General features: G+C 32.7%; 1 protein-coding gene across 10 annotated transcripts in view; it reads left to right on the top strand.

Annotated features, from left to right (window-relative positions):
- The window catches only part of SEMA4D (semaphorin 4D), a 180,941-nt gene that overhangs the window by 60,545 nt on the left and 97,383 nt on the right, over window positions 1–23,013 (top strand). For 8 of the 10 annotated variants that reach the window (XM_031939345.1, XM_031939337.1, XM_031939304.1 and 5 more), the window contains exon 2: window positions 4,424–4,508. The exons of 1 other annotated variant lie outside the window; for it this stretch is intronic. The gene's annotated coding sequence lies outside the window, so the exon portion shown is untranslated. Of the gene's footprint in view, window positions 1–4,423; window positions 4,509–12,060; window positions 12,163–23,013 lie in introns of all 10 variants that reach the window. One more of the 10 variants, XM_031939300.1, reaches the window with a different exon arrangement.

Genomic DNA, 23,013 nt, shown 5'->3' with positions numbered 1-23,013 from the left:
GCTTACATTATATCATCATGCTCCTCTGCAGCTCTTTGAAGTTTCCTTGAAATGGTTTTCTTCCTACTCTCATTTTTTAATAAATATATTTCTCTGCTTTTTTGTAACAATGAACTGTTTCCACAAGGCATCACTCCACATTTATTTCCAAAACTATCCGAATGTCATTTGAAAGTTATTTTTTCTTACATATGTATATTTATCAGTATATGTAAAATTACAGCACAGTACTAAGTATCAAGATATTCATCCATAAGTGTCAATGTTAAACTGGCTCATAACTTTTGACAATCTAAATAGCTTCCTTTGTTTAAAAAAAACCCAAAAAACCCTACATTTTCTTCCTTTTTCATTGTTAATGGTTCTTTATGAAAAGGGCCACAAAGAAACTGAGTATGTTACAATACAGTATCTTGAAAGTACCACAGAAGACATGTAGTTCAACCCTTTCATTACAGATTAGGAAACTAAATTATAGAGGAGTTAAGTAACCTACCCAGAGTCACACGTTTTGTAAATTTCTGAGATGGCAGTTGAACCCAGATTTTCCTGACTCTTTGAACCCATGTCTTCCTGACCCTAATCCCAGTGTGCTGTCCATTATACCTTATTGTATTGAGTTTGTTAGCATTATAACTATATCAATAGTTGTTTTAAATACTTGCAATGTGAAAGATAAAGATTTATTTAATGTCTCTGTTAACTATAAAATCATCAGACACAGGAAATTTTCCTTATCATCACATTAATCTACATATGGAACCATTCAAAGCTGCTTTGTATATGATTCATTAAGCATCAACTTGACCATATCAATAGTTACAAGTAGTAACCAACATTTCTCCCCAAAATGAGGTCTTTTACACTTAGCAATTCTATAAGAAGCTATATATGATGTGAGGAATCCTTTTGATATCACTGAGATGGCTTTTGAAAAAGTTTGTTTTATTTGTTAAAGGCATTTGATTTTCTTTGGAAAAATTGTCCTCCCATCTTAATCTACATGTTCATTTTGTGTTCTATGGTTTAGATTGTCTTTGTTCCAGTTTTAGCTATTTCAGTGGTCTTTTTCAAATTGGTTATGTATTAGTCTATCATAAAGGGCTATTATTTCTCTGTAAGAAAAATGAGAGACAATTTAATTCCAAAGGATTATATATATATATATATATATATATATATATATATATATATATATTTTGTTCTTAAGTTATTTTTCATTTTTTAACCAAGTTATCATATGATATTTAGCAAAATGAATAATGATAAGCAATATAGTAGATATTATGGTACTTTAAATTTCTACACAAAGAGGGTTCAATTTTGAATTTATATCCCTCACATTCAAGTACAGCAAGCAGTTCATTTGTTGTGAACATATGCTGACAGATTTTGATAGTGACAGATTGTGCCTCCTCTCCCTGCTCAGATTTGACCTTGTTTGCAAATACGTTAAATAATCACTGCACAGCATTCACTATCAGAACAAATTCTCAGTGTTAGTCTCCCTTTTGTTGACTTTGATTTGAACTTTGTTTTCATCGAAAACAATGCACATACTTATGTGGAAGCTGTACTAAGAAATATCCAACAGTTTTGGTTATTGTCTCATGCCTCTCAGTATCTTGTATCCTCTCCTCTCAACCACCACTTTGCCTCAGCTCACAAAATGGGGCACATTAACAATTTGGATAACTAAGGTACTTTAGAACAGCTATCCTCCAACTCCTGCTGTTCTTCTACATCTTAGAAGTAGTCAAAGTATGGACAGTTAAAGCAACTGGTGAATACATAATTACAAACAGAATATTTGAAAAGCACTAAAGGAAATTTATCCCTGGTTCGTAAATAACCATCCCTTAACAGATATGTAATTTTAAAGTGTTATACTTAGTTTTTTTTTTTAATTGAAGCAAGAAACATTAGTACACTATTGCATGAAACTAGTTTCAGTGACAGCCATGAGAACCTATAATCCTAATATTATTAACATCATTATAATTTTGTTAATTTATACTTCTAAATGAAGGACCTAGTTAAAATGTTTTGGGTGAAATTTTCCTTGTTGACATTATAAGTCATTTATTGAAAGTAAAATTGAATGGTAATAATGTATATTATATACTTATATTAAATATAGAGATGTTGTGGAAGAGTGAAAAAGAACCTTTATATTCAGAGGACTTAGATTCAAATCTTACCTTTGATGATTATTATGCATGTGATCTTAGTTAAGTCATTCAATCTCATTGGCCTTCCATTTCCTCACAATAAAATGAAGGAATTGTGTTAGATGGTTTCTGAGGTTCCTTTTTTAGTTCAAGGTCTTTGATCTTATGGTTTCCTTATATTCATCAGAACCTGTCCTGATGCTTTCCATGACCAAATGATATAAAATAGAGGTTGAGAAGAGTTGAGTGAAACAGAATAAAGTATTATTATCTTTTTAAAATATATATTTTTATTATGAATTTGACAATCACTGAAAAAAATGAACACTTAAAAGGCAAAGGGTAGAAAAAGAAGATTGTATATGAATCTACCACATAAAGCTTAGGCTTTTTTTTTTTTTTTTTTTTTTTTAGTATACCTCAGTTTTAACTGGGTACTACCAAGTGCTGTCTTTCCTTTCTGTTTCCTTTTCTGAACTTGCTTCTGTTGTCTTCTTTATATATTTATGTGTTTTCACTGGTAAGCTTTTTTTCCCCTATTACTATTCTTACCCTCAGTTCCCACCAAAAAACACTTTCCTGTATCCCAGTAAAAGCCCTCTATTATACCAGAAGGGATAATAATTAACCTTTTAGCACTTAGCTACTAGAGATTGAGAAATTTGTTGAAAAGTATTTCCTCTCCAATTAACTGTATTCCTTTTAATTCTGATTTGGCTGATCATGTTTTTACATAAAGGCTTATAAATTTTGTGTAATCAAAATTATCTATTTTTTCTTTTGTGATCTTCTCTACCTCTCCTATCTGTAGTAGCAAATATCCCTGCTTTTCTAATTTGTTTGACTTTTATAGAGAACATAAATCTGTCTGGAGATTACCATGCTATAGTGTTTTAGATTTTGGGTGACAGTTTATCAATAAATGTTACAAGGCCAAACAGAGAAGGGAAAACATTTTTCAGTTAATATTATAAGTTCTGAGTTATGATCTGACTGAAAGAGGAGAAACAGAGAGGTATTTTCACATATGATCAACCTCAAACTTGATCATTTGACTAATTGAATTTGATTATAGCTTCAGAAACACTTGACCTTAGCCAGAAGGTCAAGTACTGTTTGAGATTTTGAATTTTTTGAGACTTTTTAGAAGTCTAATTTCTCTCAGATTGCTTTCCAGAAATTAGTCTTTTAAAATGCTTTTAGATGAATTCTGAAAATAGAAGCCCTATTTTCTTTTATAATCTATCATTTTAAAATTTTAATTTTAATTGACAAAAATATATTTTTCTCACCTCTTCCTCCTATTATAGAAAAAAATGGACAAAACAAAATCCTTATAAGAAAGATGTAAGCAAAATTTTTAAAAACTCCTGAATTAACTATTCCTGAAAATATATATTTTTTTCTGCCCTTTTAGTTTATCACCTCTTTATCTGATTATGTAACATGCTTTATCGTTGATCCTCTGGAAATTAGATTCATCACTGTTTTGATCAGAATTCTTAAGTCTTGTCCGATTGTCAGATCTAATTAAATATAAGTATTTATTTGCTTTTTTGGGGGATTAAAATTGTCCAACCTGCAAAAGAGAAACTCAGAGCTCTGAGCCAATGCCTTTTTATTAAAGTGTCTATGGTTCCCTTTAATAAAATGGAACTCAGCTCTTCCATATGATCTAATATGAGTCTTTCCTCTAGTGCCTTGTTTTTATAGGATTTGAGAGCCAAATATGCAAAAGAAGCATGGCAAAATACAGAATCTCATTGGTTGATGGTCTTTGATTTTTGAGGGCCAAAAATGACATATGAGCAGGGGATGTCATAGGCTGGGGGAAAGCATGGGGCAGCTCTACTGACTATAAGTGGTCATAAGATGGTTACTGGATCTTAATGGACAAGAGGGAATGGTCTGGAGATACAAAAATAAACTGGTGTCTTTCTAAAGAATATTAGATTTCAATATAAAATTTGAGCAAAATAGGATGGAAATGTCTTTGTACAACCTCATGATTGTACAAATGAGCTTCATAACTTGGTAAACAAGTAATGAACATTTCAAAGTTTAAACCTATCTAGCCATATATGATTTAGGTAAAATATAAAACTGATTAACATTTATTGGAATAGGGTAGGGGTTCAAATGAATTATTTTTCACATATATTATCTGTTATAGAGTAGGTAAGATAATTAATCTTTTTTTAAAAAGTATCATTAGTTCAAAGTGAAATCTCATTTTCTATTGTTTATTTCAGATTCTACCGATTCTAAACAATAAGAAGAATTATGTACTTATATCTGGAATGTGATATCAAATTATTTGAAACATTTGATCATTAGGTGAGTAAAAAACACACCTACAGAATTAAAGTGTTTTGTTTTTCAAGAAATCAACTTATAACTTTTTCAATCTCTCAGTCATTATTTGACTAAAGACTCAGCAAATATTAAGGTGCTCCTTTGTTGTTTTTCAGTCATTTTCAGTTGTGTCTGACTTTTTGTGACCCCATTTGTTCTTCTCTTAGCAAAGATATTAGAATAGTTTGTTATTTCTTCCTCCAACTCATTTTATAGCTGAGAAAACTAGGACAAAAAGGATTAAGGGACTTTCTCTGGATCACATAGTTAATACTTGCATGGTGGTAGTTGTCCTTTGTTTTGGCATCATTGTGTTAAGAGTCAAGTTACTGTGTGTCCAGCTATGGCTGGTCAGACCAATATGAGCTCAGAATGCTCTGCCACACATTGGACATAAATAGTCTATAGAAATATTTGGGGTGGTCTCCCTAACTTTTCCATTTCACATTTCTTCTGAGCTAATTCAGTTCTGCTTTGCTCATAGAGGACAGCATCTTCTTTGATGGGGGCATGTCATGCTGGATGATCCTGTGTCAGTGTCTCCCATTTACACAATCAATTCCAAAGTTCTTAAGAGAGACCTTGGGAGTGTCCTTGCAGTGCTTTTTCTGACCACCTTGAGAGTGCTTGCCCTGTGTGAATTCTTCACACAAAAATGTAGGGCGTATTCAGAAAAAACTGGTACCTCTGGGATGAGAGCTGCTGAGCCCTTTACAGAACCCTTTTTCCACCTTTGCTGTTTACCCGATTCACCTAACTCTTACCTATAGCTCCAAGAAGCTGTAGCTTGCACAATGACTACACCCTAGTAAACTTTTTCAACAGACAGACTAAACTAGATTGAGGGTAACCAAAGGGCATCAATTGCTATATGCATAAGTGCTATTCTAGACATCCTTGTATTTACTATATAATTAAGGAAATATATTATCAACTCTTTTTATGTGAAAAGTTACAAATGGGCCTACCTTAGGGTTTTTTTGTTGAATGTATATTTTATTGGTTAAAGAGTGGCATTTTGAAAATATAATTTGACATGATTTGCACTTATACTGGAGATTTTTTTTTTGATAAAAGCTTTTTATTTTCAAAACATGCAAATTTCAAAATTCACCCTTGCAAAACCCTGTTTTCTAAATTTTCCTTCCTTCCCCTCTTCCCACCCTTGCATCAAGCAATACAATGTTAAACATATGTTAACATGTACAGTTCTTCTGTACATATTTACATAATTATCATGCTGCACAAGAAAAATCAGATCAAAAGAAAAAAGTGAGAAAGAAAAAAAATGCAAGCAAACGACAAAAACGGTGAAAATACTATGTTGTATTCCATATTCAGTCCCTACAGTCCTTTCTCTGGGTGCAGATGGCTCTCTCCATCACAAGATCATTAGAACTGTGAGCCCGTCTTTGAGGCACTGAAGTGTTTACTAAGTACTTAGAAAGAGATGTGCATGTCTGTCTCTCTCTCTCTCTCTCTCTCTCTTTCTCTCTCTCTCTCATACACACACATACACACACACACTTATTGGAAGACTATCAATATAACAAGATCATATTACAGCAAAACAATGAGAATATCTCCTCTGTGGCAAAGATACTGGGTGCTTTTTGAGTCCAGAGAGGTTGGTCCCTGGACAGTCTTTGGCAATAAGCATTTATCATATATCTGAGAGACATTCATTTTTTCATTAGTAGGGTTATGAAGCACAGGTCAGTGACTGCTGGCTAAATGGCTTTGCCAGGCTTGTTATTAGCTTCTTAATGTTCTCTTAGAGGCAGCATTCAGTACTTAATGGTAATACCTTAAAATACTACACATGTTGATATTGTTTGTGTCATTAGACTTTTAAAAAAAATTTTTTTTCTGAGGCAGTTGGGATTAAGTGACTTGCCCAAGATCACACAATTAGGAAACATTAATTGTCTGAGATCAGATTTGAACTCAGGTCCTCCTGACTTCAGGGCTGGTACACTATCCACTGTACCACATAGCTACCCCATTAAGTACATCTTTTATTGTATGGTGGTTAGTAGATGTCTTTTATTATTCCTACTTGTCTATATTTATTTGTAAAGTTTCTGTACCCTAATACAGGAGTTGGCAAACTTTTTCTGTAAGGGACTAGATAATAAATATTTTAAGTTTTATAGGCCAAGAGTGAGAATCAAAGATATTATACGGGTACTTTTATAATGTGAGAGAAAAATAATTTCCACGAATTTTTTGGATTAAATTCTAAATATAATAATTAAGTATAATTTTTTGGTAATATAGTTCTGAGAAGAGTGGAATTATTTTTGGAGGATAACATTTCCTTTAATTAGGGCTCAAAGTGTAATGTTCCTTTAACTTCAAAATTAATTTCAAATGTTCATCTATTAATGGTGAGTTAGGAAATTTTATGTATATTTGAAAATATGCTCTCGGATTGGTACTGCCAAATACTTATATCAGTCAGCAAGCATATACTTTTAGTTGAGTTAAATGGCTATTTGGTCTTAAAACAAGTTTATTTTCTTTGGACATTGTTATTTGGTTGCTACAATAAAACACGATTTACTTAACTCACCATAGGTAAATGTCTGTCTTTGCTTGGCTAACAAATAAGCCACTTGGAAATTTACTTTGGTTTTAGCCTTATTTTCATTTTTTAAATTTTGTCAAGAAATTCTATTTTAAAATTTTTGATTTTTCTGATTAATACTTAATCAAGTAATGTTAATATATACTGCATTCTTTTAGCACAGCTCAATGTTCAGATGCTTTGACCTCTAAGTCTCTTGTGTCTTAAAAATGTAACATTTGGTCTACTTTTTTTTATTTTGACAAATATTCAGTGCTAATTTTTAAAAAGTGTCACAATAGAGCAACAATTCTGTCATTTAGCTACAACTGTGCTATTGTAATTTGTAGTGTGCTTAGCAATAATGAGAAGTAGTCAAAGTATAGTCTTTGTCACAACTATTCAGCTATGCCTTTTTTATATTAAAGCATATGTTGACAATATGTATAAATGGATGAGCATGATTATGTTCCAATAAAACAGTTTGGACACTGGTACTTGAATTTCATTTCATTTTCATGTGTCACAAAATATGATTCTTCTTTTGATTTTTTTCCTAGTGGAAACTATTTTAAAAATGTAAAAAATTATTCTTAGTTTATGTCCTAAACAGTAGCAGTAGCAAGTGGTAATTGGTTTTGACTTGTAGACTGTAGTTTGTCCTCTTGGTTAATTTTTCTAAAAAATGGTATGCATAGCTGAAAAATATGTATATTCTTCTCCATTTTCATTTAGCACTTTTCAGAGTTCTTTCATATCATTCAAAAATCCTGTTCCTTAAATTCTTCCATTCTTCTTGCTTTTATGAAATTTGTCTAGATCTGAAAGTGATATATTGTAATTCCTCACTATTATACTTTTACTGTTCACTTCTTCATGTAACCTTTAGCTTTCCTGTTAAGTATTTAGATGATGTACCAGTTGATCCCTTTTTATATGTTAAATGTTGGTGTTCATTATTTATGGTATCTTTTAGTATAACATAGTTTCTCTTTTTATCTTCTAATCAAATCTATTTTTGCTATTGCTTTGTCCAAGTTTATGATTGCTATCCTCTATTGCTTATTTCAGCTGAAGTATAATAGATTGTTTCAACTCCTTATTTTAACCATGCATCTTTACTTTTCATGTATGCTTCTTATTAACAATACATTATAAGATTCTGCTTTTGATATCTCTCTTTTACAGGTTTTATCACATTCACAATTATAATTATTAATTGTATACTCTCCAGTCTATTTTCTTTTATTTTTTCCTCTCATTGCTTCTGTCCCTTCTTTACTGACAAGAAGGAAAGAAAAGTATGCTTAATTCCAGTGATCTGTGCTTGATGGAATCAGTTCTTCCTCTTTTCTTTATATACAGGGTTGTATAGATATTAAATTAATCCTTCATTATTTTCTTTCAAATACTTCTTATATTCTTTTCTTTAGATGTCTGCTTTGCTTATAATTACTTCCTCCTTGAATTTATTATTTTTCTTATTCATACCTTCTTGATTCTTTCCTATTTCTCTGTTGAAATTCCTATTTTCTTATATATTTTCTATAATTCTTTCCCATTTCCTTATTGAATTAAATGTATTTCTATATTAGATTCTTTTGTGTGTTTTATACTCCTTTAACTGAAGTTCTAGTGATTCAAGACTTAAGCGCTCCTTTGTAATCTTCCTGCTTGTTCATGTTGTATTCTACTTGTCTATGCTGATTATGTGAAATAATAGTTTCCTCAGTCTTTCTCTCCCCTTTCTTCTTTTTTTAAGACAATTAAAATGAAACAAAACCACTCAGGCTTTCAATCCTGATTTCTGTGGTGCTTGATGTCTTTAGACATCATGGGTATGTGCTGGGCAGATTAAGGGCATAGTGTGGTTATTGTCCTCCTAGCTGAACTTTCCCAAGTTCAGAACTTGGTCTTAGAATAAACAATACAACTGCAGACTTGCTCCTGAGTGAAGCTTTAATAGACAGTTGTTAGCCCCAGCCTTTGTCTTCTTACTGAACAACTAGGCAGGTTCAAAATGATAAAGATTTTTAGAATGACCCCTAGCCCTCCCTACATACAACCCTAAAAGCCTATCTGTAACTCCAGGATCAGAACTAGCAAACTGCCAGCACACCCCTGGTCTATATCCAGAGTTTGAATCTAAAATCTCACTTCTCTGTCAGAAGAACAGAACAATAGACCACTTCTGGTTTGTCTAGGCTTGCATTTTAATTGCTTTTGAAAATCTTCAGTTAATATATATGTTATGTTAGAGACAGAAACTTCTAATCAACTTGAAATTCTTTAAAGTTCTTATTAGTTGTATAAAGGAGTTGATTTTGTAGAAATCATAAAAGAGTTTTTTCTCAGTTGCCTTTGGGTTACATTTTCAGCATAGATAGTTAAAACTGAATGAATTTCAGTTTCAGTGACACAATTTGGAAGAATGTATCTGGGGAAAGAGTGATTTTGTATATGAAGAAACTTGAAAAGTCAGTGAAGAACTCTTAAAATAAAGTGGGTATAATTGAGCTATAGATGTGTTTGTGCAGCATTTTCCTAATGATTTAGAAGTCCACCATTAACCTATCTTGAACACTGTGTCCACTTTGTCCATAGTCTACATTGTAAGGAAAATCCAAATGTATGTTTTCCAAGAGAAGATAAAAAATTGTGACAACTTGTTTTTTTCCCCACACATATTATTGTCACTAGGGGAAATGAAACTAAGTCAGTATCTCCAATTTTACTATGAATTTTGCATTTGTCAGTGAGGTTAAGCAGACAGTTTATTTTTATCTATGTTTTACACTGTCCTCTACTACTCATTTCCTTTTTGTTAAGACCAGAAACAAGAGGGCTTTGTTTGACTTCTTAATGACACAAACAAAACTTAGCTCATCTTGTCTCATTACCTCAGTGTCACTACCTTTTGGGGGGAAGGTGGGGCGAGAGAAGGATTGAAATCTGGATTTTTTTATTTAATTTGTATAGGTGTGGCAGTTTCTCATCCCAAAGGAGATTAGGAATTGTCTGTAATTTATCATTATAAAAGTAACACTGAGAGGTAAAGTGATTTAGGTCACAGAGATAGGACTAATCCAAAGCAGTTCTGATTCTAAGTCTGTCCCCTTTATTAATGTACCCCTCTCTGCCTGTTGAATAATACTTGAAGTGTTAATGTTTGTAGTTTAATGCAAATTGCTTAATATCAGGACAACCAGGGTTATTTATACTTTTAAATATCATGTAGACAGGAACACTTTGAATTTCTTTAAACTCTAATTGTACGAATTTCAGATATGTAGTAAATGGCTTCATAAACACTTCTTAAATCACACTACATTAACATAACTATTGCCTGTTTTCCCAAACATAAAGAATCATAGTATAAAAAGAACTATTTCTAGATATAAATTCAAAAAATCCAAATTATTCCTAGGGACTTACTATTTGACTGTGTTCAACTGTTGTTAATGATCATGGTAGAATGAAATTAGGGTACTATATAGGCCTTCCTCATTTTGTTTTGAGAGTATACATAAGCTAGCATCTGTCTGTGCTTCCTTTCATCATGAAACTAGCTCATATTCTCTTTCAGTCCTGCTTTTAAATGTTTAGAGCAGGGGTCCTCAAACTACGGCCCACAGGCCAGATTTGGCAGCTGAGGACATTTATCCCCCTCATCCAGGGCTATGAAATTTCTTTATTTAAAGGCCCACAAAACAAAGGTTTTGTTTTTACTATAGTCCGGCCCTCCAACAGTCTGAGGGACAGTGAACTGGCCCCCTATTTAAAAAGTTTGAGGACCCCTGGTTTAGAGAATAGTGTTCCATGTCTCATTGTCAAACAACACTGGTAAAATATTGATATTAAGAATATGAGTTTATGTTTTAGGGAGAAATTTGGGGTCACCAGAGGAGCCTTGTTAAATTATTTATAATGTCATCTTATATTAAGCAAAGGAAGAAAACTAAAAGAAATATAATTTCCAAGGCTAAAGATAGAGGTTTTTTTCACTTTTCATTATTTGAAATCATCTATTCCTTGGCTTCCATATGTTGGTTATGAAAATTGAGATAAAATGTAGTTGACTTTACAGGCCAATTTATGTCTAAATTAAAATATATGATGGTGTCTTATTACTCTTTTGTGAGAGGGAAAAACAGTCTTTGATAGAAACAAGTGTAAGGTTTTAAAATAAGAAATGGCTATATTTTAGCAGTTTGCTTAAATTGACCAGCTAATTAAACATTTATCCAAAGTAGACTATAGCTTTAGCTTCAGATTAATTAATTGCCCAGGAGTTGACATGCTATTTAGAGTAAATTAAAAAAAAAGAAAGAAAGAAAGAAATTGTAGGGGCAGCTAGTTGGTGTAGTGGATAGAATACCAGCCCTGAAGTTAGGAGGACCCAAGTTCAAATCTGCCTCAGATACTTAATACTTACTGGCTGTGTGACCCTGGATAAGTCACTTAACTCTGATTGCCTCAGCAAAAAAAAAAAAAAAAGAAAGAAAGAAAAAACAAATTGTATAGAATAATGTTGTACCAAGTTTAGATGGTTGATAGTGTTTTTGAAACCATTAATCCCCTCCCTGTAATATTTTGTGACTCTAAAGCAGACCCAGACTGTGGAATATGGGATTAGTAATTGCCCTCTAGGAACCCAATCTGTAAACATGAGTCCCAAATTGGGGGAGTAGCCCAGATGGGGCATTAGGTGGGCAAAACATTGTTCAGTCATATTTTAAAATTTTCAAATATTCTTCCTCAGTAAATCTAATTTACTTATGGGGGTGGGGTTGTCTGCATTTTTATAAATTACTATTTTAAAGTGAGAAGCTTTGAACAATAAGAAAAAAGTGAAGGAAAGAATGAGGTGATACTCCAGTAACTTCCTCCTAGAAGGTCACCCCAACTCCTGAATTCACATTGGAATCACCCTCTACCCTTTTAACTCTCTCTCTTTCTGATTAGATGACTCCTCCCAGAACCTCCATTTAAGAAGGATGCCCAAGTCAACCATGTCCTCATTCCACTTCAGGCTGTACTCTAGACTTTACCCTGCTCTGCTGCCAGGTATTCTTTAATCTCACCCCTCTTTATCCAGCTTTTCATCTTCCTTTTATGTGTTTCTTCCTCCATTAGAATAGAAACTGCTTTAGGACAGGGTCTTCTTTTCTTTTCTTCTATTTGTGTTAGCTTTGCTTAACACAGTGCCCACTTAATAAAGAATTGTTGACTTGACTTAATGACTAAAAAGACCATCTTTCATTGTAAAAATGATGGAAAATAATGATATAATAATTTAATTTACATAGCTTTCACAGTTTTCAACTATATTACCTCATTTAATTCTCACAACAGAGAATATCTATTATCCTTATTTTACTCCTGAAGAAACTTTATGGTGAATTAAGTGCTTGTTCTACTTTCTGCTGTGATTTTTTTTTTTTTTTTTCAAATACTATCTCCTTCAATGAAATACCTGGGGTAAGCAATTTCTTCCTTCTGCCTTTATCTCTATCTCTCTCAACTTCCTTTGTGGGAATTTTTGAAAAATATAATCTTAACTAATTGGTAAAATTTGAATTTTTCTGATTTATAAAAATTTATGGCAAATTTAGGGCAAAAGTTTAGTGAAAAATATAAAACCCGAAATTTTTCAAAATTGACAGGGGAGCCGCATTGTATAATGGATTTGACCTGTATGCATTGCTTATTATTTTAAAATTTTAGTTTTCCATGCCCTCTGATATATGGAGTATAAAAAGCATGCTTTGCATTCCCCAAGTATAACATGCTTAACTATATGCATGAAATGTATTTTGCATTATGTTTTCCTTTAAAAGTTTAATATTTTTACATTCAAGGCCATTTTTCTCGAAAGTGTTGAAACAGCATATTATAATTTCTTATGGTGTAGTTTGCTGCTTCCTTTCTTTACAAAACAGAATTTTTCAGATAATGGCTGAAGAAAATTTAGAATAATCAAAAGGGAGTGGAGAAAAAGAGAGCAGAACACATTTACATTTTTTATTATACAGAAGAGGTGAATAGTATTATGAACCAGTTAGGCTCATAGCATCACAGATTTAGAGCCTGAAAGGGACCTTATAAATTATCTGGTCTTACTATCATTTTATAGATAGCCCATGATCATAATCAGATCGTTTTATCCCATATTTAGGACTTTCTATATTATACCATGAAAGCATGATAAATTTGGATAGGCTGTTACCATGTCTTATATCCATTTTTCTAGACACATTAATGCTTGGAGAGCCTTGTTATAGCCAAATATTATCATTGTCATTAAGTTAAAAGCATTTGCCCTTTTTATTTAGCCTGGCTTCAGGTGCTTTCACTCCTAATATTGATTGAATTTTGTTTAAAAAGATCAATAGGTCTAGCAGTAGTTAGCATGATAATAGTGCCCATGAAAACCTCATTTTCACATAGAGGATGCTTTCAATTTTCTTTTTCCCTTTCCTCCTACAATTTTAATACACTCATTCTTCTCATATATATAATAGTTCCTTATTCTTTTTTCAGTGGAGAAAAAAGTAGAAGACATTCCCTAGCACCATTCTACCCTGGTGAATTGGCCTAGTCATTAAAACATTTGGATCTACCTACATTGCAACAAGAATTTCCCTTATTTAAATAATGGGGGAAGGGAAGGGCTGAGAATGAAGACAGAGAGAAAAAGATTGTTACGTAGTTTTGACCCCCAGAATTCTTTATTCCTTTAAATTTAGATTATTTTTTACAACATTAGAACAGAAATGTATGATTTTATTAAAGCTCATAAGTAAATGTAAATGTAATCTTTTTAATAACATTTTAATTTATCTGCTTTAATGTCATTTTATAATTCTGCCTGAGAGACAATTGCCCTTAAGATGTTTTTTATTCTTTACATTCTGTTTACTAAATCTTATCGTAAATCATTTGAAACAAATACATTATTCACACAAAGCTAGCCCCAAAAGAATGTAGATGGCTGTGATAGAAAATCCCACAAGGACCATTTATCTTTTGTAGCCATTGTCTTCCCAAGGGCTAAGAATATATTACTGTTAGCAAATTTAGGTCTACTGATGAAATCATGAATGAGAGCAAGGACGGTTCTACCCCATACATTCTGTTTCCCTGAAAATTCAAGTGTACTTCAAATCAATTCAGAAAACATTTTTAAGAGCCTAACATGTATATGGCATTGCACTAGTCAGTGAAGTTTAAAAATAATCTGAGGTTGTCCCCGGTCTCTCACCTGATGATGGTGAAGGTGGGAAGAATACAGCATGTACATAAATAAAGGGAGAATAATTAGAGCAAAGGAAAGGTCCAAGAGAATGTTATGAGAAATTGAAGAAAAATGATTTTCATATAGAGGTAAAGTGAGGGATGATCTAAGAGAAAGATTCAAGAAGGTGACACCTGAATTAGTCTATAAAAAACTTCAGTAAGAGAGATAGGTAATATAAGATGAAATGGGGACACCCTGATATGTAGGATATAGTAGAAATAATATGTCATCCATTGTCTTCTCTCCTACTCATTTGCAGCTTCATGAAACTGGAGAAAATCATGAAATCATACTGACTGTATCCACTACAAATTTGTGTTATATAATCTCAACAGGGCCCTTACTGTGACATAGCAGCACCTTCCTAAATTGATTCATTATCCTCCTTACTACATCAGCTTTTCTAATCCTCTTCAGATTTCTCATGGCACTCCCTCCTTGCACTCTCTCAGGTAAAAACCTTTACTTATATTTCACTGAAAAAAATGAGGTCATTTGTGAAGAGATTCTTCTTTTCCTTTTTTCCTCTTCTTTCACTTAGAAAGCTTCCCTTCTATTTTATCCTTCAACTCTGTCTCACATAAAATGGCATGTGGCAATTGAAAGTTGAAATAACTGAGGAAACAAAGGTTCAAGCTTCCAACCATGTAAATTCATTAAGCAATATATGCCAATTATCCAGCAATTCAGGACCAGGCCTCTTCCTCACTTTAGAGCTGAATCCCAGACACAGGGGAAGACAAACTTTTGTACATCAAAAGCAATTAAATAGCAACAGTTAATTAAAAGGAAATATCCCTGAAATCAGAAAAAGGTGTCCCACTCCCCCCAACTGTCTGTGAACAGTCAAAGGAACATGGAAATAGTAATAACTAATTGGTTGGTCAGATAATTTCTCAGATAAGACATGTGGGTTGCTTGAGATGTAATTGTGAGAAAACTTGTATCTTTCTTTATCCTTTGACACTGAGATCACTTCTCCTTGGTATTCTTTTCTCATTAGGATTTTGTGACACTGTTTCTCCTGATCCTTCATCTACCTGTATAGCCATTTCTTCTCAGTCTCCTTTGTTGGATTTTCATTTAGGTTTTGCCCACTCATTTTGGGTACTACCAGATACCCTGCCCTGGACTCTTTCTATGATATTTTGTTTGGTAAGCTTATTGCCTTCCATGGATTCAATGATCTTCTCTATGCATATGATTTTCAGATATATTTATTCAACTATAACCTATCACCTGACCACCTTCACATCTCCAGCTATCTTTTAGACATCTTGATTTGGATATCCTCAGTGTGTCCATTATTATTATTATTATTATAAATCTCATTATTTTTCACACTGCCGTCCGTAGACATCAAGCCTTTCTCTCTTCCTAACTATCCTCTGACTGTCAGTCCCACAAGCTTACAATCTAGATGTCATCTTGGCTTCTCTCACTCACCTCACACATATCTGCTTCCTTACCAAGTCCTGTCACTTCTCTCTTTATAACATCTCATATATACACACCATTTTCTCTTGTCTGATATTGTTACTACCATGTTGCAGGTTTATATATTGCAATATTACCCTGACTGATGTCCCTCCCCCCAATTGTACCCCACTACAAGCCATACTTCTTTAAATGCCAGTCTTTTTGGGGAAACAACAGTCCTGACTGGCTGCTGTTGTGGTTGTTTGTCCTTCCTTCTCAAAGAGGATTATGACTTCAGGGAGGCGATGCCATGATGTGCATATTAACACAATAACAGGGCTGTGCAAGGTCACCTGCCTCACTTTTCCCTCCAGAGCCATCTGGATACAGAGGCTGCGTAGAGATCAGGAAGAGAGTGGAGATGGCTCTGGATGCTGGGGAAGACCTTGGTGTTTGCCATTAAAGTCTTTAACAAGTTTCAGTTTGCCTAAGGCTATGCCCAATCACTGCTTAACGCTGAGTAAAAATGAGGCAGAGAATGGATTTTTACCTACTACACACACACCCCAATCTGGGAGGGGAAAACTCTTAGGGTTTCTAGCCAAAATAGAAACAGTTTCTAACTATATTCACTCTGAACCAATCAGGGAAACTATATTCACTCTGAACCAATCAGGGCTCTAAAAGTGACCTATGGAGCCTGGGACGTATTATTAATCAGTGAAAGCTGATTTAAGACGTGGTCCTAAGTCAGTAAACTCCCAGATATTCAGTAATCAAAATTTACTTTCCCTTGGACAGAGCAGCCTGATCAACATTTACATATTTCTTTGGGCACAGTATCTGCTGGTAAGGGGGAAGGGAAAGAAGAAAGAAAAGAACAAAACAGAAAAGAAAAGGAGCTGTGTTGCCCAAGTGGTCAATTCCAGTTGGGTCTCCAGTAGGGCAGCTCCTATTCCTACTCACAGAGGTTGTTGTTTGTCCTTTGTTCTTGAAGAGGACCATGACATCAGGGAGATGATGTCATGACATGCATCAACTTTTTCTTTTAAGATCTTTAACAGATCTCTGTTTGACTGAGGCAATGCCCCATGAGTGATTAAGGAAAGATAAGAAATGAGCCAGAAAATGACTTCTTATCTAGTAAGAAAAAAATATCAACTAAACTATGGTAGTTTCAATCAATTCCAGTGTTTTCCTGTTATCCTTATAAATTCCTTCATTTGCCTTTTAAAGCTCTTTAACATCTTAGTCGGACCTTTCTAGCCATATTTTAACATTATATATTTTGTGGGCTAGCCAAATAATCATTCTTGCTGTTTTACCTTGCATTCCTTACTCAGTGCCTCTTTATTATCTTATGTCATTGTCTGTAAGTGCATGTACTTCGTTTCCACTTCTGTCTTTTCATATCAATTCCAAGTTTCCTTTCAGACTTAACTCTGGTGTTACCTTGTACATGAAGCCTTTTTTTTGTATCCCCAGCTCCTGGTGTCTTTGCCTTCAAGGTTACCTTATATGTGTTATTTCTGTATTTTGTCTATACTTATATATGTGCATCCTTCTTTTCCTCCCTACATGATAATGCTTTTATAAGGATTTTATTTTTGTACTTGAAGGCCTATCACAAGTGGTGTTTATTAAGTGTTTGTTGATTTATTGCCTTCTAGAAATCACCATTCTAGAACATGTAAGCTGATAATAAAAAATAATTTGAAAAAGGAGCTGTCATTAAGATAGAGGGAAGAGATAAGTAAAACATTTTGAAGATACTTTGTCCTAAAGTGGGGATTCTTAAATTTTTTCCACTTGTTAAACCTTTTCATCTGAGAAATTTTTATTTGATCCTGGGTATATAGGTAAATAAAATAGGTATACAAATCAAATTGGTAATAAATCATGATTTCATGACTCCTCACATTTAGTTACATAACCCATCTGGGATTACAGCCCACCATTTAAGAAACTTTGGTCTAACTGAGGGTACTTGAAAGTCATTACCCCTATTTCATTGCTCTGAAAGTTCTCTTGCACTTTTTCATTTTTTTCTATGACTTGTACTTATTTCCATAATTACTTTTTTCTATTGCTTTATTCCTTATTGCTATAACTAAAATTAACCTATCCATTTCATTTAAGTTACTGGTTTTGTTGGCATATACTTCAGATAGTTTCTAACTTTTAAAATTTCTCCTTTATTTTAAATTATTTTTCATTATTTATGAAATTGTTAAAAATAACTTAGTGTTTTGATTTGGCAAATTTTGTGTTTATTTGTATGCTTAAAAAATTATTTAATTTCTACTTTAATTGCTTTTCCAACAGCTGATCTGTTATTTCTGTTGATGTGTTGTTGAAAGTATTTAGAGACCTAAATTTTCCTAAAGGAATACTGGATCCCAAAAGTTTTAGTATGTTGTCTCACTATTATCATTTTCAATTAGGGAAGTATCTACAAATTATTATATGGCTCTTATATTCATTAGGCATAAATTATTTAGTCTCTCTAAGTTTGACTTTGGTCCAAATACTATTTATTGATTATAATTTTTAATAACATTTTAGATAGTAAAGAATGTATTTAATAATTTTTTGCATTTAATTGAGGGTTTTTTGCCCTTGAAATGTGCAGTTTTTGCAAAGGTGCCTTATATAACTGAGTAATATGTATACTCCTTTTTATTCAAACTCAGTATCCCCAGAAATCTATTATATGTTGCTTTTAAAGTATCCCACTTAAATCCTTAACTTCTTTCTAATTAATCTATTTTTTTTTTTTTAAAAGATGTGTCTAGGTCTGAGAAGGGCACATTGTGGTCCTAGATTATTATAATTTAGTTGTCCATTAACTTTCCCTTTTAAGTACTTAAATGCTATGCCATCTGGTAAATATACATTAATTATTGACATTACTTAATTATTTATGATGCCTTTAAGTATAATGTAATTTTCTCTCTTATCTCATTTAACCATTTGCTCTGGCCTTGTCTGAGATCATGATTGCTACCACAGATTTTTTTTTTAACTTGCTGAGATGTTATAAATTTTATTCTAACTTTTTATTTAAAATCTATGTGATCTACTGGTCATCCTGCCATCTGGGGGAGGGGGTGGGGGGTAAGAGGTGAAAAATTGGAACAAGAGGTTTGGCAGTTGTTAATGCTGTAAAGTTACCCATGCATATAACCTGTAAATAAAAGGATATTAAATTTAAAAAAAAAAAAAAAAGAGAGAAAAAAAAGGTACAATTTTGCCTAAATTAACTCTGTGATTCCTTCAATGTCTAAGATGCTTTGCTACTATGCTCTATTATTATATGTCTTTGCTGAGTAACATAATACAGCAGTACAACACAACACAATTACTGCAATGGATACTTATAATAAACCACTTCAGTTTGTGGCTGATTTATTTGTTCCATAAAAAAATAAAATAAAATAAAATCTATGTGAATTTTTATTTTTTCAGTTAACTTTTTTTAAAAACCATATTATTGAATCTGCTTTCTAATCCATTTTGCTATCTTCTTGAGTTTCACCAGTGAATTTACTCTGTTAAAACTTCTCGGTAATTTTAAAAAAATATTTTAATCGAATCATCCTGTTGTAATGTTTTCTTCTTTTGTCCCATTTATTTTCACCTTTTACCTAGAAAAAAGTGATAGAAAAAAGTATGATCATTAGTAGCAATCTTTGATCATACTCCATTATCTTTTTCCTTTTCACCAAGATCAAAATTAGTGCTAGTTATCCTTTTTTTTTTCTTTTTTAACCCCTACTTTATGATCAGTACTATAAATCTGCAGTTTATTTTACTTGTAACTATTCTTTCATCGATTGTAAACTTTCTCTTTATTTTAAAAAAAATTCACTCATTATTATAGATGTGTAGTGAATGCATATTTTCAAAAAAGAAGAGAAAACTAGAATTTTACATGACACCATGAATATATATATATATATATATATATATATATATATATATATATATTAAATACAGTTTGCTGTTTAAGTGTATATTAAATTTAACACATTAGTTGTTATACTGCCTTACGTTTTTGTGTCTCCTATACTTGATTTTGCTTTTTTCCATGTATTTTAATATTTCTCTGATACCTTTTCCCACAAAGAACTGGTAACTAAAGAGTTATCTATACATTGGGGATAGTTGAAAAATTATGGTATATGAATGTATTAATACATCAATAAGAATTAAGTGCCTGTTATGTTCTAGGCATTGTGGGAGGGATTGAAATACCTTTGAATGAAATAATATTTCTTCATAAGGAGTTATAAGGAGAAAGACAATAAAGACATATATAAGCATATACAAAATAAAGAGAATACAAAATAGTTAAATGTCAAGGAGTTAAGCTCTAATGTTAAAATTGTAAAGCTTTTGTGTAGAAGAATATAATTTGCCTATTTTTTTTGTTTTTTGTGGGGTAAGCTATATTTTGAAAGAAGAGGGGAATTCTTTGAGGCATAGATGTAAAGGGGCTGCTTTAGAGCTCATAACCTGAAACTATGAACCTTGGAATAGCTGATTTCATAAGGAAATATATATACTAAGGTCATCACTACCAATTTGAGGATATCCTAAGAAACTAGACTGAAGTCAGCATAATTTGAGTAAGGCCACTGCAAAGTATGATATCCGAAGCTATAAATATGTGGTAGAGTGGGGAAATGCCCCCAACATAGCCCAAAACTGCAGAGTGCAACAGTGAATGGATCTTTCTTTAATGTGATAATTTTAGCATTTACTTAAAACAAAAAGTCTCATTTACCCTATATAAAATTAAGGAATTGGAGAAAAGATAGTAAAACTGTATTGGAAAGACTTGCCTGAATGTAGGGAAAGGCAATCAGAATACCTGAATAAAAGTCCCAATTCTTTTAGTTGTGTGATCTTGGGTAAGTGTTTCAACTTGTCTGTTTTCAGTTTCCATATCTGTGAAATGGGGATAAAAATAAACACATGAAGACAGGTTGTTGTGAGGATCAGTTTTCATTTGCAAAATGAAAGAGTTCCACTAGACAAACCATTAAGTCTTTTTTTCTTACCCTAACGTTCTATGATTTTATATTCTGACTCTAGACTGATCACTTTCCTTATTGCTATAAACATATACTTCTCCTATTGAATGTGCTATTGCTTCAGCAAATAGAGAGCAAAGTGTACCCAACCTGAACCCTAGGTGTTGTCTTACAAAGAGTTTTGTAATTAGGCTGCTTCTAATTATAAATCACTCTTCTTATCAGGACTTCTGACTCACCACACACTGGGTTTTTTTCCCTCCAGCTTATGATTTTAAAGTCACGATTGCATATTCTTGTGAATCTAAATTATTCAGTTCTAGTAAAAATTCTTTGTTTCTCATACCTCATGTAGTTTAACATTAGGATCTTATCACATAGTATAGAAAAAAGGGGCTTTATGGAAATTTAATTGAGCCTTGGGTTCTGTTGAAAATATTGAGAAACAGATTGATCTAAGCAATTAATAATTTGTGTTGCACTTAGTGTGAACTAATAAATCTCTTTGGTGTGTGTGTGTGGGGGGTTGATAATTGAATTTAACCAAAAAATATGTCTCCATCCCCACATAGGACAAACTTCTGCTGAAGACGGACTTAAATTATTTTATTAAGCCCCCCTTTTTGGTTAATAAAATACTTAGATTACAAAGGATTTTCAGTCTCTTACCACGGTAAGCTTTTTGTCATTTAGGCTTTATTTTTAACTCAGAGGTAAATTTAAAATAGAAACCCTACTGGTTTTGAAGTTTTTTTGCATTCTTGCAGGGCCATATAATGGCCCTGCAATATATATAAAGAATATAAAGAAAAGTTGATATAAAATGGTTACAATGTTCACATCTTACAGATGATAAATATGTTGATAAAAATGTTTAGATTTTACAGATGATAAATATATTGAAGTCTAGAGGATGAAAAATTTCTTAGCAACAAGATCTAGAAGAAATAGAATCTATGATTTGGCAAGTCTTTGTTTTCTAGAGATAAAGGACCTACCAAAAGAAAATGGGGAGAACATGAAAAGTTAAGCTATTCACCACAGGACAAAGATGAGTTCTATTTGTTAATGTTTGAAGAGTTATGTATATGAGAACAGGCATTGCATTTTCCAGAATGTAAATTCTTTCAGGGACAGAACTAATTTTTTGTTTTGTTTTGTCTTGACTCTTTATACCCAGTGCCTGGACTTATGCCTGCTGGTGTAGTAGGTGTTTAATATATACTTAATGATTGATTCAGTCATTACTGTTGAATATCAGGTGACTAGTAAAAGCATGGAGGAAAAGAACTGATACAGTTGTGCTTATGTGTAATCTTTGATTCTAGCTTTTCAGTTTGCAGATTTCATTTTCTAGTAATAGTAATAAAACAAAAATCCTATCATGTACATGGAAGGCAAAAAAAAAAATCAGCCTGTCATAGAAAATGTTGCCTTCATTCATTATTTCTATTTTTATTTTCTCTGATTCATCTCAGTTTAGTCTTCTTGACTTCTGCACCATTCAGTACTGTTAACCACCCTTTCTTCATGAGTGCTCTCTTTTTCAGAGTTTTTATGACATATAGTGCTTTTTTTTTCTGGTTCTCTTACTTGCCTGACTCGGTATACACATTATGCCCCTTAATAATGGTGTTACCCCAAGACACTGTTATAGTTCCATTTCTCAATCTTTGTACCTTCTTATTTGGTGACCTCTATAAGTTATGTGTGGAATAGAAAGATAAGGTGAAGAACTTACAGAAATATGTGAATTCTTTTTCTGTACTTTATTTTCATTATTTTTGTGTTTCCCCTATGACCTGTATAATATGTGCAGGCCCATATTTACTTGAGCCTTGGCCAGCTATAAACATATTTACTTAATCTGAGATGATGACATTTATCAGTATTTGACATTTATCGATATTTAGTCTATTAGCTTGACCACTACCTACTTGATTAAGTCTGTGAAAGGCCTGATTTTCTGTTTCTTAGAAATCAGGTGATTTGGGGGAAACAGAAACCTTCCATTCCAATCTCTCTGGATAGCAACAACCAATTAGATGCCTTCCCCTCCCCTTCTCAATGCTCTCTTACTTGTGATGTAATGTCTTATGTAAAAGTTGTGTATCTTTACTGCTTCTTTAGCCCTCCTACCACGAGTTTTCTCTTTCCCTT

Source organism: Sarcophilus harrisii, chromosome 1 (genome assembly GCF_902635505.1).
Source record: "Sarcophilus harrisii chromosome 1, mSarHar1.11, whole genome shotgun sequence".
In the NCBI taxonomy this organism is placed as follows: domain Eukaryota; kingdom Metazoa; phylum Chordata; class Mammalia; order Dasyuromorphia; family Dasyuridae; genus Sarcophilus; species Sarcophilus harrisii.
Note: the sequence above shows the minus strand (reverse complement) of the source record. Positions and strands in the feature narration are given on the sequence as shown.